The following is a 14,748-nucleotide window of genomic DNA, read 5'->3' on the forward strand; positions in this document are numbered from 1 at the left end:
TGCGCCAAATGCGTGGTTTGTATAAACCGGGGAGTCCGGCCTGGCTGTGCGGAGCCGTAGTTGGGGGTCCGGCCTGGCTGTGCGGAGCCGTAGTTGGGGGTCCGGCCTGGCTGTGGGGAGCCGTAGCTGGGGGTCCGGCCTGGCTGTGCGGAGCCGTAGCTGGGGGTCCGGCCTGGCTGTGCGGAGCCGTAGTTGGGGGTCCGGCCTGGCTGTGCGGAGCCGTAGCTGGGGGTCCGGCCTGGCTGTGCGGAGCTGTAGTTGGGGGTCCGGCCTGGCTGTGTGGAGCCGTAGCTGGGGGTCTGGCCTGTTACTGATTTGAAGGGTTAGCGGCTGATCTTCCCTTTGAGCTGTAACCATACAGACTCCCAATTAACCCGGAGTCACTTCTCATAAGGTGCAGTTCCATTTAATAAAATAGAGTGAGATATTTTAAGGTTATTCGTTAAAAATGCTTTAGAAGCTTATATGGCAACAGCCAATAAGTCTCTCCCTTTGTGTCACATGACTTAAGCATTCCCAACAAAAGTTTACATAGAATAGAATTATTTCTGGGGGCTACGAATGATGTTTCTAATGCTGCAATTACATCGAAAGGGTTAAATTCAGCAGCAGACAAGCTGCTTTAAAGAGCCTGGTTACGCGCTCTCTCACTCACTCATATATATATTACACACGTACATCCTGCCACTGGGACATCACCCCAATAAACGCTGTATAAATGCCCCCCCCTCCCCATTCCTGTGCGTTTCGCTTCATGTTTGGCCGATTACACGCTTTCACCAAAGGGTTACAGGGATTTCACGGGATGGAGGAATTTGCCCCTGGAGCAAATCTCGGTATAAACAGAGGGGGATTAGATCCGCTGAAAGCAGTGATTCCACGCAAGGACTGGCGGGGGAAAGGTTTATTATATGGACCAGCGAGTGGAAAATAAACAGGTGCGCCCCCATTACTGACTCCCCACGTTCCAAATCCAGCTCTCCATGAGAAATGGCTCTATAAAAATAATTTACGGATAAAGGATGCAGCGCGTCGGGGGAGACAGTAAAGCAGCTCGTGGAAATATTTCGTTTTAGGAAATGTCCCCATTTACTCGGCTCAGAGGCTTACACTCTACTGCTGATGGGAAGATACAGACATGAGGGCCGCTGCAGAGCGATTTGGGCTCTATGCAGTGTGTGTGGGGTTCTGGATATATACGTCAGTATAGTCATATTGTGAAGGCTGTTCTGTACAAACAGAAACATTCGCTCCCCGGCAGACAAGCAGTTAAGTCAGAAAGTGGCCGCGGGGTGTCCGGTTTACACACTTTCACCAAAGGGTTACAGGGATATCAAACCTGCGCACCCTGATCTCCCAGGGGCCAGCTATAATAACGCTTCGGACGGACTACAAGTCACATCATCCTGAGCAGGCTGAGGGTTAAAGCCCACTCCTGATTAATGTTATTAATTCCACGTGGTCGGCCTGACAAACCGACCCGTCGGAGGGACCCTCAGCACACGACGTAACCAATGAGAAATGCGCCAGGAGCTGGCATAGAATCCTTTAGGCCGATGTCTGGACAGCTCCATATGCGGCCCTAGGGAAGCGCATGGAATAACCCGCAGCCATCTTTTTGCTGCATTTCCACCCTTACTGGATCCATTGCTTCCCCGGTTGTCGGGAAGTACTGGCCTCGGGTAGCACGAGCATATGAACGCCGTCTCTGTACATCGTCCAGGATCACGCCAAGCAGGCAGACTCAGAGACCGTCGGCTCTCGAAGACAGAAATGATGTTTGTGGAAAGTAATTTGGGAAAATCTCGGCCTTTACAATAACCAAGAGTTGATCTCAGCACTAGCCACAAGTAGATTGCAAGCTCTTGAGACCTAGATCTCCTGTTCAGACAAGGCTTCCACGTCTCCTGGTCTTTTAGACGGCTGGCAGATTATCTCTATGCAAGGAAATCGTTACTAAAGAAAGAGGGGCCCACATAATCCCGCGAGATCCCCGAACACGCGCGTGAAGCTGCAAGGGCCGCGTTCCTAGATGCGTTACTGTCACTTTAATCGTCTCTAGGCGTGTGACTCAGGCTGTCACTTCAATAACAAAGTCAGATGATTCTGCATTTCGCTGCCACGAGGTCGGCCGCCGGGGCTCCTGGGGAGGGCGATAAGAGGCTGATTGGTGCCTATCAGCCACCTCACGCTAACACACGCCGCGCAGGCGTGCAACATGCACACAGCGTCATGTGTAATAACAGGGGCAGCAAAGGAGGGCTCGGGCCCCGCTCAGCCACGAAAATGGAGAGTAAAGTATCCCCCGTTGCCACGGTGATTGCTCCACATTCCGCTAGAATAATCCCCGATTTTTTTTGTAGTTTTAGGAAAAAGTTGCAAAACCACAACAAACAGAAAGTGAAAAACGGAAAAAGATTATGGGGTGCCAAGCGCTGGCATCGTGCCCCCCCGTACCCCCGCCAACCTCGGGAGAGAAGGGCTTCTGAACACAAGGAGCGCCGGGAATCTGTAGAAGGGAAATAGTGAGACGGGACGTGGACCTTTAAACCTCCTATGGATGTGAAGGCGTTTAACCCCGCGTGTGCAGTGTTGCGGGGGTGGGCTGGAGGGCACAGAAGGGTTAAAGAGCTGACAGCTTTGGGGCAGTGGAAACACTGAGGGGACAATAGGAGCCGCGGCTGCCAAATCGGCTCCGAACACAGGGGCCCTTCACAGCGCTGGGGGGGGGGGAGCCGCCAACACAGCCATGGCGGACCCCTTAACCCGTTCGCTGCCTTCCCATTTATAACACAATGCAGAGATCGCACTGTTTGCACACGTCGGGCCCTGCGGTGACACGCGTGGCCCCTGGCTGGGATCCCTCCTCTGCTCTGCGTCTATAAAGCGGATCAGACCCCGAGCGACATGAGAATCTTCTACAGGATTCATAGAGAAACGTGGAAAAGGTCATTCTTCCGGGGGCCCGCCGAGGCTTCCGCGGGGATTTAATACCCTCGGAATATAAATTATCCACCGTGGCAGTTAACAGATCAGTAAATCTCCTTCACAATAACCTTTCTCTACAGGGGTGATTAACAATCGTGGTTTGGCGCAGAGTATGCGCAGGGCAGGTGCCCGTCCATTCACAGACATGTTAGAACTTGTATCTTCTCACACCCCGGCCCTCCTCGGACACACCGGGGTGGAATAAAGAGTCAGCCGCCACCTTTACTGATTTACACTCAAAACTTCACAGAAAATGTAAGAGCCGAGGTCGCAGTTTGTCCAAAAAATTAAAAAACTTTATTGTCTGCCCCCTCCCAAGACGCTGCGGCCCACCTGGCTGGGGTCTCCTAACCGCGTTGCACTAACACACCCCAATCACCCCCCCCCCGGGAGCGCTGAATGTCTCCGCGGCATTTATCTGCTCAAAACACCTGTTTGCTCAAAAGCGCCACTTTAAAGATAAAACTAAATTAGAATTTATCAGAATTCCTTAGAATTGAGCCCAGTGGGAGCGTCACGCACAGCCGCCCTTTTCACCAAAGCCCCCCCCATGGGCAGATACAGAGCGTTGCCCCCCTCCTGCTCTCCTGGGGGGTCTTTACAATCTGCTGGTTTTGAGTCCCCAGAGAATGTAACCAAAGACCTGTTAGTTCCTCCAGATGTTCGACAAACCGTTGGTGACTTCCAGCCGGGGGAGGGGGGAAAACGCTACACCCCCCCCCCCACGCCGGGGGGACAATTCACAGGGAAACAGGCAAAAGACACAGATCTGCACAAAGGAACGGAATCTCGCTGAGTGAAAATGAAGGGTGTAAGATGGGCAGGCACCCCGTCCGAGGCGGCTGACCGCGGAATCCTGATAATTTGCGTATCAGAATCCCAGATGTCAGCTGTCTCACAACGTTTATTATAGTCATTTCCCTGAAAGGAAGATGCGAAGCCGTCTGTTAGCAGCGACAGGGGATGATCTCGGCAGAAAAACATCAATAATAATAGTATTATTATTATTGTTATTATTAGTATCATTATTAATCATTATTACTATCAATAATACTAATAATAACATTAGTATTATTCTTATTATTGTTATTATTATCATTATTATTATTAATCATTATTATTATTATAAATAATACTACTAATAATGATGATAATACTAATGATAATAAAACTAATAATGATAATACTAATAATATAGTATCATTATTATTAGGATTTTATTATGATTATTTTTATCATTATTAGTATTATCATTATTATTATCAATAATACTGATAATAATGATAATACTAATAATAATAATGATGATGCTGATAATAACAACGAATAAATAAATAAACAAAAAGCCACTTTCCGTGTGGCGGGCGAAGCGACGATTGTGAATAAATAAGGTTTTTATCCCAAACATTACGCAGCGTTTCACGGATCGGAACCGAAAGGATCGGAGGTTCCGTAATCACTTCTGCTGAATGCGCCGCCGGCCCCGCGTTCCGCTCCCCAACAGCGTTTCTAAAGTAAATATTGATTATTTGGGTTAGCGGCCCCTTCGGAGTGACTCTCAAACAAAGGCGCGTCGGCTCAGCTCTGGAACGCGCTCTGGGCGGCGAGGCCGCGGGTAAATATTGACTGAACGAGCTTCAGAGCCTGTGGGGGCCGCCACGTTTCTCCAGCAGGACCGTCGGGGGGTTTTTAGGGCAGTTTCTCTCTCTGCCCTCTGCGGTGTGATTGGGGAGCCGAGCCGTCTGCCCCGTTGTAGAATGTCATAGAACTTTTAGGAATGTAGAACATATAACAGCAGGAAGGTGGTCGTGACCCGCAGCGCACCGGCTGCCGCATAAGAGTTTTAGAATCTGAAAACACCCCCAACATAAAGACACAAAAAAGAAGATGAGGGGGCCACACAGCCAGTAAAACCCAATACAGCCAATGGCGGAGCCACACAGCCAGTAAAACCCAATGGCGGGGCCACACAGCCAGTAAAACCCAAGGCAGCCAATGGCAGGGCCACACAGCCAGTAAAACCCAATACAGCCAATGGCGGGGCCACACAGCCAGTAAAAACTGAAGAAACCCAATTATTTTATTCCAAGCGATAATAATTTGTAGCGCGCCATCTTTTAGGGTCCTCGTGGCCAGACTCGCGGGGGGGTGGGGGCCGTGGAAGGGTCATCTGTGATTATTTCCTTTAAATCCAGGGGCACTTTTTTTTTTTTTTTACAAGTTCTTCCAGATGCAGGAGGGAGAAGAGCGCGGCGCCGAAACAGTTAAATAAAAGGAGTGTCTCTCTCATGGGTGATAATTGCCAGCGATCTCTGGGGCGGAGAGACGGTTATCTGCAGCTGGCAGAGACCTCTCTTGGTTTAAAGAGAGGGAGAGAGACGGGCAGACAGAAGACAGGGGCGGAATAACACAAATGCGCTCAGCCTCAGAAAGTGCCATCAGCGGCCATGACTGCCAACTTCACTCTGTAACCACAACAAGCCGCGCATGAGGAGTCCCCGCCGGCGGCTCCTCCTGTAAACACTTTATAGAAACGGGAAAGATTTCAAACCCTTTCTCGGGAAAAGTTACAAATCCCCCAACTAAATCCCGACGCCCCCCCCTTAGGGAAAGCGCAGTGAAAAGGAGGAATCATCTGAATGGATGAAATAACGCGGGTTTCTGTTTAGAATTAGGAGACAAGAGCCTGGAAATCCTCCTCCCAAGCGCCGAAGAGACCAAACGGTTAATGAGTTGCATCAGCCGATAGGATGAAGGCGACCCGTGGCCTGCTGGTTCTGGGTACCGGTGCAGGACTCGGGCGCCGTGTCCTTTATCATAAGGCTTTGTGGTGCAGATGAGGTCGCCGAGTCCGTCGAGGGATTTCGGGAGCGTTTCCGTTCTTTTTATATTCGGCTCTCAGGGAGGGATTTTATTTTAATGTCTCTGAGAGCTGAAGAGGGGGCCCCCAGGGACCCGTTAAAAAAAGCCACATATTCTTAGGTGGGAAGCAGAGGATGCTGGGAACGCGCAGGATCGGGACTCCATAACGGTGAGACAAAAAAGGAAGACGCCTCTGAGGCGCATCATGCACTGCGTCGCGCATGCACTGCACCTGCGATGGAAGGGCTCTGCTGTGGAGCGGAAACGTATCTATCGCTCCAGGGTATTAAAGCTTTTCGATTTTCTTTTGCCCATTTTACCCTCCATCACCGGGGGCTCGGGGCGTTCCGTATGGCGATGACTGCCGGCTGGCACTGAAAGCGTTAAACCTCTTGTCCTAAACGCGATGTTTACGCGCCGGGGCGTGCCGGCCCCAAATATTTCACACAATGCAGATTCCTGGCCTGCGGCCGGGCCCCGGACATGCGCGTCGGTTTTCCAGGGGTGACAGTTAATAGGCGGCGATCTCATTCCTGCGCGCCGCGGCCTCCTCTCGTCATTGTTTTATTCATGTTCCTTCTCTTCTGTGTGACTTTTCCCGTCCTAATAAATAATTCAGTGTCAGGACATTACTGACGGACTCACCCCCCCCCCCGGACATCGTGACGCAGCGTCTGGCGAGGGCCCCTGGGGCACAATACTCCGCTTCAATCATTTACAAACAGCCCCATTCACCCCGAGCTGCCAACGTCACGCTAATGATGCCCCCGCCGCTCGGGGGTTAACCCCGGAGCTGTGAGAAGCATTGTGTCTGTGGGATGCACAAAGGGTTAAAGCTGCATTTATTTTGGTTTCGGTGTTTAATCTGCGTTTGGGTTCCCGGCGGCGCAGGTTGCCCTCGGCAATAAGGCGCCACGAGGTGGAGGATTAACCTGCCCCAGCTTCCAATTAACTGCCCCGCGCTGGGGTATCCTAACGCACTGGTGATGCTTAACACCCCCGGGGTGTTAAGTTAAAAGAAGCAGGCAGGGTTGAGGCTGCAGACTGGATAGTTAATGGGGGCAATAAGCAGACGAGCGGAGCGATATTCACTAAGAACAGTAATAAGGGCCGGCTCGGCCCCGGCTATCACAATGATACATATGGGTGCCGGACACGAGGGGCAGAATGTTTGCTGGGTATGAGGGTATTGCAGGGTTCAACTGCCCTAAAAGCCCCGATAATGTGTATAGAAACCAGCGTAATTCTTTTAAATGCCCCGCCCAGTTACTTAAATAGCCCCACCCTGCCTCTAACCACACCCCTTGATCTGTGGCCTAGACAGATAATTATAGTGATGTCACTGGACGGGGAGGAGCGAGCTCTGTGCGAAGAGATCACACCAGGACGTTGCTATGCAAATGAGATGCAAATATTCTCAAACCCCCACGCTGCAGCTTATACACAGCTTCTATTAACTCCTTTTTTTTTACCACTGATACCTGCTGTGTTATTAGTGCGTACCCTGTCCGAGCAGGGCCGACCGAAGCCAAAAAGGTTTATATAGTAAAGATTTAACTTCACGTTACACATGGGGCCGGCACGCTGATTTATCTATACATTATACAGGGGCCAGCTCGCTGATTTATCTATACATTATACAGGGGCCAGTCACTGATTTAACTATACATTATACAGGGGCCAGTCACTGATTTAACTATACATTATACAGGGGGCCGCTTGCTGATTTAACTATACATTATACAGGGGCCGGTCACTGATTTAACTATACATTATACAGGAGGCCGGCTCACTGATTTAACTATACATTATACAGGACTGGCTCTTTATAAAATCAGGTAGGGGAAATGTTTGCATACGGCAAGCTTTTTACCCTCGTTGTGGGGGGCAGCTCCCGCTCTCGGCCCCAGGATGCCCCTGGGCGGTTTGAAAGTTTCAGCGTATCTGCTATTTTTATCTCACGGCCGTATATGGAGAAGGAGATGAAAGAAATCTGTTTAATACGCGGATAAAGGTCAGACCCCAGAGCCGCTCCTCCCGTCTCATTAAGAGATGTGTGTATCGGAGGAATCCTGCAACGCGTTCTGCTACAAATCATAGAACTGCCCCTGTATGGGGTGGTTTGCAAACACCATGTGGCCTCATCTGAGTCCTGAACCAGTTATAAAACACAAAAATCCAGCTTTGCCGACTAATCAGGAAGCTGTGACTCGGTGCATCCTGGGAGATGTTGGCACGGGGGGGGGGGTGACCCAAACAGGTCAGCGATCTCTTATGTTACTGATTTTAACATCGCTACGGAATCTGCTGGCGCTATATAAATGTAACGTGCCACTAGTCACCTGTTTACCATACCTTTGGGTTTTATTTGCAAATTATCTGTGACCCTGAATGTATCGGCCCCTTCGGACAGCGGCTGTATCTCTCTCTCTCATATATATATATACACACCCATATTTGCTCGATTATAAGACGACCCTGATTATAAGACGACCCCCAAATCTTAATATTAATTTAGGAAAAAAAGAAAAAGCCTGAATATAAGACGACCCTATAGGAAAAAAGTTTTACCAGTAAATGTTAATTCATTTAAACAATTTTTTTAATAAAAGCTATGATTGAGAAAAATATTTTGGTTTTATTTCCTTCTATTTTCCAACCTGCCCCCCAGTTATGCACATCTGCCCCAGAAGTGCCTTATATGCCACTGTGCCCCATGATATGCCTTTTAACCCTCTAAATGCCACTGTGCCCCATGATATGCCTTTTAACCCTATATGCCACTGTGCCCCATGATATGCCTTTTAACCCTATATGCCACTCTGGCACTTAGAGGGTTAAAAGGCATATTATGGGGAAGAGTGGCATATAGGGAGGTTTAAGGCATTTCAGGAGGCAGAGTGGCATTAAAGGGGTTAAAAGGCATTTCACAGAGCACTCGGCCTCCAGAAATGCCTTACACCCCCCATTTAACACTCCCTCTCCCTCCTCCAAACTTACCGGTGCTTCTGAGTTTGGGGGGGGCGCATAACACAGGAGGGTCCAGGTCCCCTGCATCTGAGCCCCAGGTGCTTAGTCCGGGCAGCATGTAGAGCTCCACGCGAATTCCGTAGAGCTCTACACGCTGCCCGGACTAAGCACTGCGGACTCAGAAGCACCGGTAAGTTGGGGGGGGGGTTAACACAGGAGGATCCAGGTCCCCTGCATCGCTGCGGGGGATCTGGATCTTAGTCTCATAATCAGACCTATTTGATTATAGGTCTGATTATAAGACGACCCTGATTATAAGACGAGGGTTATTTTTCAGAGCATTTGCTCTGGAAAAAACCTCGTCTTATAATCGAGCAAATACGGTATATATATAGAGAGAGATAAAGCTGCTGTCCGGAGAGGCCGATGCATTCAGAGTCACAGAAAATGCGCAAATAAAACCCAAAGGTTGGTAAACAGGAATAAAAGTGTCACAAAGGTGAGCGGATCCGACGGTAACGCTGACATCACATTACGGCCGATGATGTCATTTGAGAATTAACATGTCAATGATCCTTAACTGAAAGCTGGCCGCTGCGCAGTGTAACTGCCCCCAGCGCCCGGAATCCGGAGACGCGTTTATCTGAGTTATTAGTCAAACACACCTTGGACAAACCTGCTTCCCTCCTGGCCAACGTTCCCGCGGGTTCCTCTCCCAAAAGCCGCCTCTGGGCTCCCTTACCCTCCACTGACAGCTGCTACTGAACTGCAACTCCTATTAATCTCAGCCAGAACCCTTAAAGAGCACCAGGCTGACGCAGCACCGCAGGGAAGCTAACCCATCCGATAACAAGATCTGCCATTAATTATTCCACAGGGAAGGGCTGCTCTACTTTCTCACAGACCAGAGTAACACTCTCTCCGCGTATGGCGGCCTGCGGTGAACGGATTTATTCCATTCCCATCACTCTCAGCCTTTGACCGTTCTACAGATTATTAATGAAGGCGCTCTCTCCCCGTTTGTGACATGTCTGCTGCATTGCGTGCGTTCCTTATGATTTTGTGACGCACTTGCTGAATAAACGCGAGGAAGCCCCCTGAATGAGCGATTTCCGCCCCTCTCAAGAGAGAATCTCTAACCCACTTATTACCCCATCTGCCCTGCCGGAGACCTGCGCGTTTCCAAACACAGCGGGGGTAATTACTACCCGGCGAGCGAGAGGACTTGTGATTAATCAGAAGAGATCCCGGCTCGGGGCTCAGCGCATAGAGACGTCACATCCACCCGCCGTACGCGCTCATCACATCCACCCGCCGTACGCGCTCATCACATCCACCCGCCGTACGCCACACGCGCTCATCACATCCACCCGCCGTACGCCACACGCGCTCATCACATCCACCCGCCGTACGCCCTCATCACATCCACCCGCACTCATCACATCCACCCGCCGTACGCCCTCATCACATCCACCCGCGCTCATCACATCCACCCGCCGTACGTGCTCATCACATCCACCCGCCGTACACGCTCATCACATCCACCCGCGCTCATCACATCCACCAGCCGTACGCGCTCATCACATCCACCCGCCGTACGCGCTCATCACATCCACCCGCGCTCATCACATCCACCAGCCGTACGCGCTCATCACATCCACCCGCCGTACGCGCTCATCACATCCACCCGCCGTACGCCACACGCGCTCATCACATCCACCCGCCATACGCGCTCATCACATCCACCCGCCGTACGCCACACGCGCTCATCACATCCACCCGCCATACGCGCTCATCACATCCACCCGCCGTACGCCACACGCGCTCATCACATCCACCCGCCACACGCGCTCATCACATCCACCCGCCATACGCGCTCATCACATCCACCCGCCATACGCGCTCATCACATCCACCCGCCATACGCGCTCATCACATCCACCCACGCTCATCACATCTACACCAGCGGCCGACACATCACTGATCAGCACACGGTTCCACATGCGGATGTCACAAAGTGGGAGGAGCCAGATCAAAAACACATTCTTACTCGCTCAACATATTTGCTTATTTTTGCATAAACAAAATGCCTCTGATTCCTATTGTAAACAGCATTTAGGTGACAAGTTCCAGTCGAGCCGCGCGAAGCTGTAAAATCGGGTTTCAGAGCGCAGGCTGGGGGCCGGGTACGGACGGGATGTTATGGGGAGAAGAGGCTCTGGTTTCCCAGGCTCTCCAGACCCGGCTTCCCTCCAGCCGTTTTTCACTAGAAAGCTGTCTCCTGGAATCGCTGCCGTGCCGGGGCATAGAATGTCCTTGGCTCGACGCCCCACGCTTTCTCCGCCAGGACACAGAATAATGGGAGCTTCGCGGGTCCAAGAAGCGGTTATTATTATTATTATTAATATTCCTGTGCATCGTGTCTGTGCACGTCTGGATCTCGCATCCCCCCAATAGTGCCATTTCAGTTAATATTTACCCCAGGGGGCGTTCAGACGGCATCTTACAAACCAGGAGCGATTAACTCCCCCCGCTAGCCGGTGCATTAAAACCCGGACGCGGACCCCCGAGGACAGACTCTTCTCACATATATACAAGGAACCAGAACAGTTTAACATAAAAGCTGTTCTTAATAGAGAAGACCCCTTCTGTGGAATCCTCTAAGAGCATATCAGTGTAATAGAAAGTGTGACTTCTATGAGTTATTTATGAAGGAGGACGGATAGTAAATCAGAACGAGACCAAAAACACATAAAAAATATCAGAAATGGGAAACAATCCGTGTTGCGGAGGAACGCGTTGCTGCTTCTCACCGGCGCGAACTTCCTTTCTGTGGAGCAAACGGGTAAGAGTTCTCTGTTTTTGTTCCATCTTTTCCTGCACGGCGGCTCCAGTAACGCAGCTCCGTATCCATCGGCGTATCCATCGGATTACGGTTTCTCTTCGTTTCGTATGATGTCGTGATAGAAATCTTTGGTCACCGTGGTTTTGGGGTCAATAGCAATAACTGCCTCCAACCGTAACAATGCTTCGAATGAGCCTTAAAAGCCGCCAACGTCACCGAAGCCCCTCCAGGACGTCGAGCGCGGCAGCCGGTAGAGAACCCGCTAAAGCGGCACCAAAAGCAGTTGCCGGATGTCTCCGTAGATTAACACCGCATCCATTAGTCCTCAGTAACCCATCAGATCCACCGGATCCATTACCCGGGATACAGGACATTTCCCTCGTCACCGAGCCGCGCATGCAGTGTGTCGGATTAAGTGCGTAATACACCCAACATGTGGTTGGGTCAGCAAAGAATGGCCGATATGTGGCCCTAAGTTCAGTGCCCTGCGCCCCTTCAGTCTTCAAAGCATAAAGCAACCAAATCCAAAGTATACCCCGGCTGGTCGGCAGCATGAGCAGGGAACACGGTACAATGTGAAGCAGTCACCATGGTAACGAACAGAACGTTCCTGCTTTTTACCCCAGAATTGTTCTTTGTACAGAGGCCCCATTGTGCTCGGCGCGATCCTTTTTACTTAATATGGGCCGACGTTTACCTGCAAAGCCCCGGGAGATACTTTTTATGAATGAATCGTCAGACGATGAAAGAAGTTTAAGGTCGCTGGCAGCGAGAGGAGAAAGTCCCAAAAACAAACACATGAAGCCCAAAATAAAATGAACTGGACCTGAGCCCAAACTTCGAAACCCCACGACACGGGGACGCCCCGATCCTAAAAACAGCCCCCCTGTATGAGCGCTGCTGCCTCCGTATAGAACATTCACCCTTTCATTGCCAGAGGGGAAGCAGCATGATCCGAGACCACCTCGCTGCGAGCCGTCAACAGGCAGCGACAGCCCCCCAGACCCCCTGATGCTGCTCCCAAGTGGCTTTCTGTGGGGTTTGTGTTATAAGCCCCCCACTCCGCATAGACACACAGACACGACAGGAGCAACGCATAGGGGGAGATAACATTCAGCCAAATGGGTTACCATAGCAACTGAGACGCACAGTGAAACACAACCAGCCCTTCGCCTCACAACTCCCATCACGAGACATTAGAACGCTGCTCAGGATCAGGGTTAGGCGTTGTGGCAGAGATGACAGGCTGGCTGATCATGATGTGAATTGCAGCTTTTTCGAACCATCACCTGCCACCCAACTGGTGACATCATCACACTGCACCATATGCAAATGAACGATTTGCATATGTAGATAAGGTGTATTTCATGCAGGGTCTCGATCTATACATTCCCGTTAAACATTCCTGGGGTAAAGCATACCTTACATTCACATAGCACTGCTTAGGAGACTGATACATGCCCCATCCCAGTGGACCAATTACCCCTGGCCGGGGCGTGTAGCTGCTTACGCCGCGCGGTGACCCCGAGACTTGCTGATTCACGCTGCTGGTTAAAGGAGTTGATAAGACTTTATTTACCCCACACAGGGTAAAAAACATTCACAGAGGTAACACCTTCTTACTGAGTCTGGGGGCATCAGGGACCCCTCCTGAGAAGAATACTTTCCCAGATGGCAAGTACAACGGAAGGGCCCTCAAGCAAGCACACACATTCACTCACTCACTCACTCCAACCCACACTCACACAGTCACTATAACCCACACTCACGTCACATCCTTATCTTGCCCCCGGCTTTTACCCACCGCTTTCCTCGTGAGGTCGTCGCCAGTCCGAGTCTAACCCAAAGGTAAATCCCGCTGCCGGAGCCTGGTTCCTTACGGAGGAATCTCTGAAAACCCAGCAGAGTGCAAAATATGGAATAATCACCATGGGAACCAAACGAGATGTTCCTCAGCCCAAAAGCCATTGTAAACATTGTACCCCCTCACGGCTCTCACCGCCTTATAACCCCCCCACGACCCTCACCCCCTTATAACCCCCCCCCACGGCCCTCACCCCCTTATAACCCCCCACGGCCCTCACCCCCTTATAACCCCCCACGGCCCTCACTCCCTTATAACCCCCCCGGCCCTCACCCCCTTATAACCCCCCCCCACGGCCCTCACCCCCTTATAACCCCCCACGGCCCTCACTCCCTTATAACCCCCCCCGGCCCTCACCCCCTTATAACCCCCCCCGGCCCTCACCCCCTTATAACCCCCCCCACGGCCCTCACCCCCTTATAACCCCCCCACGGCCCTCACCCCCTTATAACCCCCCCCCCACGGCCCTCACCCCCTTATAACCCCCCCCACGGCCCTCACCACCTTATAACCCCCCCCCACGGCCCTCACCACCTTATAACCCCCCCCACGGCCCTCACCACCTTATAACCCCCCCCACGGCCCTCACCACCTTATAACCCCCCCCCACGACCCTCACCACCTTATAACCCCCCCCCACGACCCTCACCACCTTATAACCCCCCCCACGACCCTCACCACCTTATAACCCCCCCCACGACCCTCACCACCTTATAACCCCCCCCACGGCCCTCACCACCTTATAACCCACCCCCCCACGGCCCTCACCACCTTATAACCATGGGCTTATAACCCCTCACGGTTCTCACCCGTTATGCCCCTCACGGCTGTCTCGGTAGAGCGCTCACTCACTGAAGCGTCCCGGATGGCGCGCTGCTGACATCTACTGGCGGAACCAATAACCGCGCCGCCTGTCCTCACATCCGTCTAAATAAAGATTGTTTAAGTCCGCCGGTAATAACCGAAGAGGCCGTGATCTAAAACCACAGAAAGGGGGCTTCCGTGTAATGGAAGGCCGTTTACTGCGTAGATACGTGGAACAGCCTCCCAGATGGGCTGAATGGCTGTTATTTGCCGGCAGTTTCTGTGTTCGTTAAGTTTTTTAGAGTGTTACACGCGGCTCCCGCCGTCGGTGACGTCATTTTTGGAGAGCCTGATAGAGCCGAGCGGCACCGGGTCCGCCGGTCTGAGGGTCCGCATCGACGCATGCAACGCACTG

Source organism: Spea bombifrons, chromosome 13 (genome assembly GCF_027358695.1).
Source record: "Spea bombifrons isolate aSpeBom1 chromosome 13, aSpeBom1.2.pri, whole genome shotgun sequence".
NCBI lineage: Eukaryota > Metazoa > Chordata > Amphibia > Anura > Pelobatidae > Spea > Spea bombifrons.